The following is an 11,203-nucleotide window of genomic DNA, read 5'->3' as shown; positions in this document are numbered from 1 at the left end:
CATATTGGTTGCATTTTAATCATGCCAATATAGATTGCTATGGGAAAACAGTTACCTTCCATCATCCTGGATTACCTGTTGTTACTTTTGTGGGTGAACAGAGTGGGGTGAGACATGGCGTTATTTCTGCTGTGCGAGCAAAAAGGTTGTTAGCAAAAGGTTACCAGGGATACTTAGCTCATGTAGTGTTGAACGATGTTGCTCCTAGTAGTGTGGAGGACGTAAGGGTAGTCAAGCATTTTCCTGATGTCTTCCCTGACGATTTACCTGGATTGTCGTCAGACCGAGATGTGGAGTTCACCATTGATTTGCTTCCAGGTGCTAATCTTATATCCTTGACTCCTTATCGAATGGCTCCTGCTGAGTTGAGGGAATTGAAAATCCAGTTGTAGGAATTAATGGATAAATGTTTTATTCAGCCTAGTACTTCACCCTGGGGAGCTCCAGTGTTGTTTGTGAGGAAGAAAGACAGGACTTTGAGGCTATGCATTGATTACCGGCAATTGAATCGGGTGACAATTAAAAATCGTTATCCATTGCCGCGTATAGATGATTTGTTTGATCAGCTTCGAGGTGCTTATGTATTTTCCAAGATTGATTTGAGGTCTGGTTGTTATCAGTTGAAGATCAGTAGTGAGGATGTCCCTAAGATAGCTTTCAGGACTTATTATGGTCATTACGAGTTTCTGGTAATGCCATTTGGATTGACAAATACGCCAGCTGCTTTTATGGATTTGATGAACCGAGTATTCCAGCCCTATTTGGATAGGTTTGTCATTGTCTTCACTGACGATATCCTGGTATACTCTAAGTCTAAATCTGAGCATGTTCGACATCTTACTTTGGTGTTGAAAAGGTTGAGGGAACACCAACTGTATGCTAAGTTTAGCAAGTGCCAATTTTGGTTAGATCAAATGGCATTTTTGGGACACGTCATATCTGCTCAAGGTATTTTGGTGGATCTTCAAAAGGTAGCAGCAGTGGAGAAGTGGGAGCAACCACGGACCGTCACTGAGGTGAGGAGTTTTCTTGGTTTAGCAGGGTATTACCAGCGGTTTGTTAAGGATTTTTCAGTGATTGCTTTACCACTGACGAGGTTAACGAGGAAGGATGTTAAATTTGAGTGGGATGATAATTGTGAGCAGAGTTTCCAGCAATTGAAGTATTGTCTCACTCATGCACCTGTTTTGGCACTCCCGGATAATAGTGGTAATTTCGAAGTCTACAGTGATGCTTCCTTAAATGGTCTGGGATGTGTGCTGATGCAACATGGTAGGGTGATTTCTTATGCTTCACGACAATTAAAGCCTCATGAGTTGAATTACCCTACGCATGATTTGGAGTTAGCGGCCATTATCTTTGCTTTGAAGATGTGGAGACATTATCTTTATGGAGAAAAATGCAAGATCTTTACGGATCATAAGAGTCTTCAATATCTTTTCACTCAGAGGGATTTTAATCTTCGTCAGCGGAGATGGTTGGAACTGCTTAGTGATTATGATTGCATGATTTATTATCACCTAGGTCGTGCGAATGTGGTAGCTGATGCACTTAGCAGAAAATCTCAGGGCTGTATTAACAGGTTGTACGCAAGTCGTGTTCCTCTTCTGGCAAACTTGAGATCAACTGGAGTGCGATTAGAGGTAGAAGATCAGGATGTAGCCTTACTTGCTAATTTTCAAGTTAGGCCGATTTTAATTGATCGTGTACTTGAAGCCCAGATGGTTGATGAAGAGACCTAAGAAATAATTCAAGCAAGGAATCAAGGGAAAAAGAAAGACTTCAGAGTTCGAGAATCGGATGGCATGCTTATGTAGGAGAGTAGAATGTTTATGCCAAATAATTTGGAATTAAAGAAAGCAATTCTTGATGAAGTGCATATCTCAGCTTATGTGATGCATCCAGGAGCTACTAAAATGTATCATACCATTCGACCATTTTATTATTGGCCGGGTATGAAAAGAAAGATAGCTGAATATGTGAGTAGGTGTACCATTTGCCAACAAGTTAAAGCTGAAAGGAAGAAGCCGTTTGGGTTGTTGCAGCCGCTTCCCGTTCCAAAGTGGAAATGGGAAAACATTACTATGGATTTTGTGTACAAGCTTCTGTGTACACATAATGGTTTTGACGGCATTTGGGTGATAGTTGATCGGCTTACTAAGTCAGCGCATTTTATTCCAGTGAGGGAAAAGTATTCTTTGGGCCGATTAGCTGAATTATTCTTATCGAAGATTGTGAAGTACCATGGTGTTCCAGTGAGTATTGTCTCGAATCGTGACCCAAGATTTACTTCTAAATTTTGGGTGGCTTTTCAGGAAGCTTTGGGTACGAGATTACTCTATAGTACGACATATCATCCTCAGACAAATGGACAATCAGAAATGACCATTCAGACGTTGGAGGATATCGGCATGTCACCATTTAAGGCACTGTATGGTAAATCTTGTCATACACCCCTTATGTTGGTCTGAAGTCGGAGAAAGAGTTTTGGTGGGTCCAGAAATTGTAGAAGAAACTACTCAAAATGTTCAGGTAATTAAGTCTAACCTAAAAATGGCCCAGGATCGACAAAATAGCTTAGCAGACCGGCATGCTACTGACAGAGTGTATGAAATGGGTGATTAGATGTTTCTGAAGCTTTCACCGTGGAAAGGTGTAGTACAGTTTGGAAAGAAAGGCAAGCTAAGTCCTAGGTATATCAGACCGTATATGATCACCGAGCAAGTTGGTGAAGCGGCTTATAGGCTTGAGTTGCCTTCTGAGCTGGCTAAAGTGCATAATGTTTTTCATGTGTCCATACTTCGTCATTACGTTGCAGATCCGTCGCATGTGATACCTCCTCAACCATTGGAGATTAATCCGGATTTGACATATGACGAGGATCCAGTAATGATTCTGGATTGGAAGGAAAAGGTTCTGAGGAACAAGACTGTGAGTTTAGTGGAAGTTTTGTGGAGGAATCACTCAGCGGAGGAGGCTACTTGGGAGACAGAAGATCGGATGAGAGATTTGTATCTTCGGTTGTTTTATGGTTACTAGTGGTTAGTTTGAGTTGTTTTGAATTTCGGGACGAAATTTTATTACGGCGGGTAGGTTGTGACAGCCCGTCCCTAATTATTTGTACCGTAGGTGCAAAAAGAGTAAAATGCCCTTGGACGTTAATTGGTGTTGTGGGGTGTTGTTTAGTTGTTGCTTTTGGTTGTTGACTCATCTAGGACCACACACCCACACACACACACACCCGTGGACCTTTCTCTCTCTTCTTTCTCTCAGATTTTCTTCCATTTCCTTTGAAAGTGTATAGACGAACTTCAAAACCAACCTTTCACGCACAGATCGATGTCTAGAAAGTAAGATTCGAACTCCTTACAAGCACTTGAGTTCATCCATACCATTTGTGAGACTTGAAACCTTCGAAACCCTCGAGAACCCTAACCCTAGTTTTCATGCACTGTTCATGCACATGTGATCGTGAAGTTTTTAGGAGTTTTTAAGGTCACAGGGAGCTTCTGGGTCACAAAGCTTGGAAAAGAAAGTTGAAGTGTTTTGGACGTCGAGAAGCCCAGTTTCAATGAGTTGCAGGTTTGGCCGGAATATCGTGGGTTTTCTGACGAGATTCCATTGGTTTTAGGGCTTCAAAGTGGTAAGGTTTTGTTCTACTCATTGTAAGCTTTAATTTTGTACCAATTTCATGGAATTTGGTTGAGAAATGAAGAAGATATGAAGTTTTGAAAATTTTCCAGTTTCCAGCGAGAATTCGAGTTACAAACGGTGGCGCTGATGGCAGCGGACGGCGGCAGCCGGCGAAACTCACCATAGAAGATGGCGAATATTCCGTCAACTTTGACGGAATATTCCTAACGGCAGTTAACAGAGTCAGGTTAGTTTTAACGGAATATGCTTGCTTTTGGACGGAATATTCCCTAACGCCGTTAGGGATTCCGTCCGTGTGCCAAGCACATGCCTGCGCGTGGGGGTGCAAGAGACATCAGAAAATTATATTAAAAATATAAGAATATTCATAAGGTTGAGTAGATCATGTTGGTGTATTCACACACCCCATTTGAGCATTGTATGAGAAGTTATTACCTAGTTTTGGTTATGTGCTTTAAATTAACGTTTTTATAGTTGTTTCGCATATAGCTGAGACCTATCCCGAGGACGAGCGCAGTCACTCGAGATAAGGGGGTTACGACCCTTCCACATATCAGTGAGTGGGTTTTTGGTTTTCCGTATATACCTATATACTTGTGGTTTTCCGTACAAACCATCATGTGATGTTCACCTCCCGCACCACACACTCATCTTGGATCCAAGTTAAGTGCACAGTCCTGTCGTACAAACCACTTTAGGTGGTTCCAACTCATAGGTGACCCGCGATTATTCGCCCAGTCTTCACACGATCGTAGCACTTTAGCGTATTTATTTACACCCAATCCTGTCGTACAGACCACTTTAGGTGGTTCCGACTTGTGTGCAGGTATAGTTAGTGAGTTGGGGATTTGAGCTCTGGATTCAGCCATATAGGTCACGTTAAGTGACTCCGGCTGACATGTTACTTGCATTGATTGACATTACCTGGATTACTTACATTTTATGTGGAGGCATTCGACATGGCATATTTCTGAACATGTTTTCAATATATGTGTATATTCTATTTTCTGGGAAACTATACAGGTTTTACGGCGAGGGGTTAGAACTTTTGTTAATGAAATGATTTTGAAAAGTTTTGTTTTTTGCCCACTCACACTTTCTGTTTTGCGCCCCTCCAAGTTCTAGTTTGATTTGCTCTTTTGGTGGCTTACGAGCAATCCACGGCGTATCTGACAGATTATCACCAATGTAGGACCACCTCTGGGTGTGTTTAGTTAGTGTTTGTTCCTCTGGACAGCACTAGGTTTTCTGTGCTCTGAATATTGTTATCACCCTTACACTTGCACTTGTTTGTTAACTACTCTGTTTTGTAGTTTGGTTTTTATTTATTATCTTAGCCTTCTGCACTGTGCACATGGCTACGTCACCCTCACGTGACGGCCAGCACACCTTGATTTCGGTCGGGGTGTGCAATGAAGATGTACAAAACTTGAATTTAATGAATAATCACGATTAGATAAGCATAATTTTGATAATCTTTGGTTTGTTTAATTTGTTTTTACTATAGTTATATTTTTTTTTCAAGGTCGTGTTTAAATGGTCTGATGTGAAAATTAACTTGACACACAAATTAAACTCTATTTGTGACAATTGTAGTAGATATGTAAGTAGGGATCGTTCTAGACTGGGGATTAACTAGGGATGCTAATCAATACAAATAAGACTCAAAAACACTAAACTAGACTCTATAAACTCAAAATTAACTTAAGACACTTAAAACAGCAACCAACAATAAAAAAGACTCAATTCTAGACCTAACAAGTGATTTGGACGAAAATAGGACTTAACTTGACTCAAAAGACTCAAAGAAAACAGATTTTGACTCAAATAATAAGACTAAATGAAATGGGGATTGTTTTTGACGAATTTAAAACTTAAAAAAAAAACTTTGTAGAAAACACTTTGGAAAAACGAATTTAAGTGAAATAAATGGGTGAAAGGCTAGTTAAAGGGTCCTTCTCCACACATGATATATGCATATGAACCAATTTCCAGTTATTATTCCTTTAGACTATGAATGACAACGCCCTAAGTTAGTTGCATTGCACAACTAACCATCAAATTTTCCTTATTTCTTTGAATTGAATGAATACGCATTACAATCAAATTATCTTTCTCACGTCCTTTATATGAAACGCATAATAAAGATACATATCAAAAGTCATTAAGTTCTGTGAAAACCATAAGTATTGACAAGGCATTTATCACTATGAAACGCATGCGACTCATACCAAGGATTTACTTAACGCGATTATGACTAGCAACCTCCATTACTTGTGAATATAAGTGAATAACTATTATGTGAGACTCCCTTATACTCTAGCATCAAATTCATGCATGCAAATTAAGTGTCGACCCCCAACCCATATACATAAACAAGTTTTAGTAACTTAGATAAGCAAATCACATTCATGCCTTAAGAAACAATAACTGGACGTAATCAATTCATATAAAACATATAATCATGGCTTCGAATTCACCTCTAACTAAAAAGAAATTAGTTTCACATGTTCATCATAATTGAAAACCAAATTAACATAAACATTGAACTAAAACTAAGGATAGAAAGAACCAAGAAATGCTCCACACTCCAATGGCATGCACGGCACTCCTTTGGATGGCAGATTGCACAAGTCTTTTTCTCCTTCCTTCCTTGCTTGCGACACTAGGGTGGTGTAGGGTGAATTGTGATGTTTGATGGTTGAAAGTATGAATGAATGAATGAGTGAATAGATGATTTGAATGGTGCGGCATAGGGTTGTATTTATAGGCTAATTTATGCACAATTTTTGAAGGAAAAGGATTGCACAATCCAATGGGAAAAGGGTTAAGTCTTGGCAGAAACCAAAAGGGAATGGAATAGGGGATACACGGCAAGGTTTTAGGGACTTCTAGAAGGATATAGGAGGAAGATAGGGTGTTCTAGAAAGAGTATTTAGGGCAGATTTCTAAACCTAAAGGGACAAGAACACACGACATAGGTATAGAGGAAGGATTACAACTCCTAAACCTACAAGGAATGGCCTACATGCGGCATACAAAAGGATTAGGCTTCTAAATCTGAATTAGCTGTTTAAATGTATAACTAATCCCTTCTAATTAGCTAGATTTAAGGCACAACCTGATTTGGATAGGATAAGATAGGATAATGTTAGAGTTAGGAAGGGATAAGGTTGGTTAGGATAGGATAAGATAAGGTTAGATAAGGTTCCTTATTCCTTGCTATTTCCTTATCTTCTTTGCATTAGAACTTCTTTCTCCAAATTTGTAGCCTTTCCTAGCCCTTCTTGACTTCAATTTCGTCCATCCATTTTGCTCCAAAGTTAAGTTATCCAATCCATGCCCAAAACTGCTCCAATTAGCTTCAAAATGCACTTTCTTGCTCCTTTTGCCATTAGGACCTAAAACCATACGAAAATAGCTTAAAAGACTAAAATAAATAGTAATTAACTAACTAAATGCAAGGAAACAACATAACTAAGTAGCATAAATATGCTCCTATCAAATTCCCCCACACTTAGCTTTTGCTAGTCCTCGAGCAAAATAAAATAAACAAAGCAAACAAAACACACTATAAACCTTCCAACAATTGCCTCAGGGATTTCCAATGCAACATGACAGATTAAAGATCACCACTCACATAGATTTTAGTTATCCCTACCCTCGAGCATATACTTAACCATAGTTGCCACGCACTAGCTCCCATTTAATCTATTAAAACATGATTTTGAATGTAGTAACATGCCTTAGAGAATCCCTCAATTCCTCACTAGATATACTCTCTATTTCTACACAGATTTTCTGACACTCCCTACACTAAGTATATGTGAGAAGATTGATGTAAACATGTAGACTAATACTCACATATGTATAATCAAAGAAGGCACTTTCTGGAATTGTTAACATTATATGTATGATCTTAAGCAAATTCCCCCAGACTTAGCTTTTGCTAGTCCTCGAGCAAAACAAAACAACTAAAGAAAACAAGACGAAACAAAACAAACAAAACATAACCTAGACCTTCCAACGTTTGCCTCAGGGATTTCCAATGAAACATGACATGTCAAAGATCATTACTCACATAGCTTTTAGTCTTGCTTCCCCTCGAGCACATACTTAATCATAGTCATCATTCACTAGTTCGCATTTAATCAATTAAAACACATTTTGAATGTAGTAACATGCCTTAGAGAATTCCCTCAATTCCTCACTAGTTATGCACTCAATTTTCACTCAGATTTTCTGACTACACACCCTACAATAGTTATATATGTGAGAAGATTGATGTAAACATGAAAGACTAGTACTCACATACGTTATAACAAAGAAAGCAATTTCTGGAATAATTAAACATGTTTAGATATGATCTCATGAATGGAATGCTACTACTTAGATGCGAGAACCAGTGACACCATATGCTCATACCAAATTCAAACTCCACAATTGAAATGCACAACACTCAAGATAGAAGTCAAGGGTTGTAACGGGGCTTGGGGTATTGGCTAACAAGGAAAGATAGGGATAAACAAAAGTTCTTTAAGCAATAGCAAGCAAGGTAATGAAATTGAGACTTAGAATTCACTTGGACTGCAGAAATCAACTTTTAGACATAAAGGGAAGATTCAACCAACTCTTAGGGCCTAATTCATTGTTTTGGACCCTTACTTCAACAAACAATACTTTTCAACTCTTTTTCATTTTTTTTTTCTCTTTGTTTTTTCTTTCTAGCCGTGCCTATGGCACATAAACTCACATCAATAATCCTTCCCCCACACTTATTTTCTACAACACATTAATCAAAAGGAATTCAGTCATGCTTACTATGCTTCAAGAACAAGGGTACGAATGGTCCTAATCTAGGCTAGGTGAAGATAATATGGGATAACAAAGAACATGGGCTAACACGGCTCAATGGGGTTAACTTAAACACAAAATGAGTTAAGGGCACACGGCTGTTTGGCTTTGATGGTGGTCACTACACAACTTCATCTTGAATATGTGTTATGCAATTCAATAACATGTTTTGCATGAAATGGGCATGAGTTCTAGCATTTGGAACTAAGTGATGAAACGCCTTCTAAGTAGTAACCAAGCAATGAATAATGAGATCATGCAACGACTTTAGAAAACAATGATGCACAGATTATTACTCTCCAAATAAACGTTTAGGCTCAAGTCTCACAGGGATGTAGCGTTAGTTTGAGTTCATTCCTTCAAGCATGTTTCAAAACTAATTTTCCTTTGTGATTACATGTGAATTCGTAAACTATAACTACAACCAAGCATAAACCAAAGAGTATATCAAACGTCTAGCCATGTTTGTAACTTTCTTTAACCATCATGCAATTAAAAACCAAATCCTCATCATTGTGTTGGAAGGTAACCTACGACACAAACAAACACACAAAAACAACTCTTTTTGGGTTTTTCAAAACAATTTTTCAAATTTTTTATGGGATTTTCGGATTTTTAAGTCAACACACACTAAAACACTCTAAAATAGCTTAAAAACACTTAAAACAACAAGGAACAACATTGGAAGTTATGGGTGATAAAATCCCACGAATTTGCATCAACAACATTAGTTACCCCCCCCTCCCCCCCCACACTTAAATCAAACATTGTCCTCAATGTTTCAAGCCTAAAATCACACCAACCAAAAGTAAACACACAAACAGCAACTAAACACACTAAGCATGGCAGAATGTAAATAACAAAGAGAAGAGGCTAGGGACGCAAATCTAGTTATGGAGTGTAAATGCCATCCTCTCCTTGATGATTGCATGGGTTGCCTCCCACGAAGCGCTTGCTTTAGCGTCTTGCAGCTGGATGATGGTATGCTCATTCCCCATTGGAGCCCACGGCATGCAATAGGATCTCCTCCACAACATGCTCTTCAACACTTTCATAATATCGCTCAATGAATGGGAGGGGATAGTGATCCTCCCTGATGGTGGTGTTTTGGTTCCGAAAGTCCATGTAAATGCTCCCACCACCTTTAAATCGGTTGGTCACCTGCACCACAGAAGGTAACAACCTATTATTTGAAATGGGAACTGAAATTGGGCTTGACGACTTACAAACATATTGTAGTGAAGGCTCAAAATCGGCAGCCCTATCAACAATGTCACCATGGCTACTTTTGGCCATATTGGGTGGTTGTAGGGCAATCACTCCAAGTTCTTCTCCAATGGTGGTTCTTGATACATCCTTCGTGATAAGTGTGGATCCTTTCGGCCCTATGTCCTTATGCACATCTATGACAAAACAAGAATGACTATCGTTAGGATTCTTAATAGAGTCATAAACATTGAATTTAATTATATCACCACCAAACTCGATTGTTAGTGCTCCCTTGGCCACATCAATCTTTGTTTGGGCTGTTTTCATGAACGGACGGCCTAGCAAGATTGGCAATGATGGAGCATGGCTCGAATCCTCCATTTCTAAGACATAAAAATCTGTAGGAAAGATGAGATGATTGACCTGCACTTAAACATCCTCAAGGACTCCCTTGGGATAAACATTAGAACGATCGGCCAATTGAATTATAACGCCATCTTGTTTTAACTCACCAAGGTTCATAGATGCATAAATGGAATATGGCATGACATTAATAGAAGCACCTAAATCTAACATGCATTGTTCAAATCTAGTGTTTCCAATTATGCATGAGATAGTAAAGCTCCCTGGATCCTTACATTTTGGAGGTAACTTTCGTTGCAAAACCGCGGATACATTTTCACTTACTTTCACAACTTCTTTGTTTGAAATTCTTTTCCTAGTTGTGCATAACTCTTTTAAAAACTTTGCATACCTGGGCACTTGCTTAATGGCATCAAGTAAAGGAATGTTTACTTGGACCTTCCTAAACGTCTCAAGAATGTCTTTCTCCTGCTCCTCCTTCTTTGTTTGCAAAAATCTGTGAGGAAAAGGAACATTGGGTGGAATGTGGTTAGAATTAATCGAATTTGAAACCAACTTACCCTTGGTGGCCGAATTGGATGAGTTGGATGCATTAAGGTGCCTAGGTAGTTGCGGCAAGGGTGTTTGTACCCTTGTCGTGGGCTTGCTTGCATCCTCTTCTTCATGTTGCAGCTTCCCTTCGTCATTAGGACCTGTTTTGGATGGTTTAGGACCTGCCCCAACTTCTTTTCCACTTCTCAAGATGATTGCATTGGCCGTTTCGAACCCTCCCTTTGGGTTTGGAATGGTAGAGCTTAGGAGCTTGCCTTGGTCTCGGAATTGCCCTACAAAATCTGCAATCTGCCCAATTTGTTTCTCCAATTGATCCACCCTTTTTTCTTGATTTTGCATTGCTTTGGCTTGATTTTCTTGCCCCTGAGATAAATTAGGTAGTAACTTAAGAAGTGTATCATTGTCTAGGGACGTACCTGAAGCATTTGGGGCAGATTGTTGTGGAGCATGTGTGGGTGCGTATGGCTTAGTGAAGAACCCCGGGGGTTGTTGTCTAAAGCCTCCTTGTTGTGGTGGTTGTTGGGGCTCCCTTCATTTAAAGTTTGGGTGGTCTCTCCAACCTAGATTATAT

This window comes from Pyrus communis, chromosome 10, assembly GCF_041283825.1.
Source record: "Pyrus communis isolate YQ-2024b chromosome 10, ASM4128382v1, whole genome shotgun sequence".
Lineage (NCBI taxonomy): Eukaryota > Viridiplantae > Streptophyta > Magnoliopsida > Rosales > Rosaceae > Pyrus > Pyrus communis.
This window is presented reverse-complemented; position numbering follows the sequence as displayed.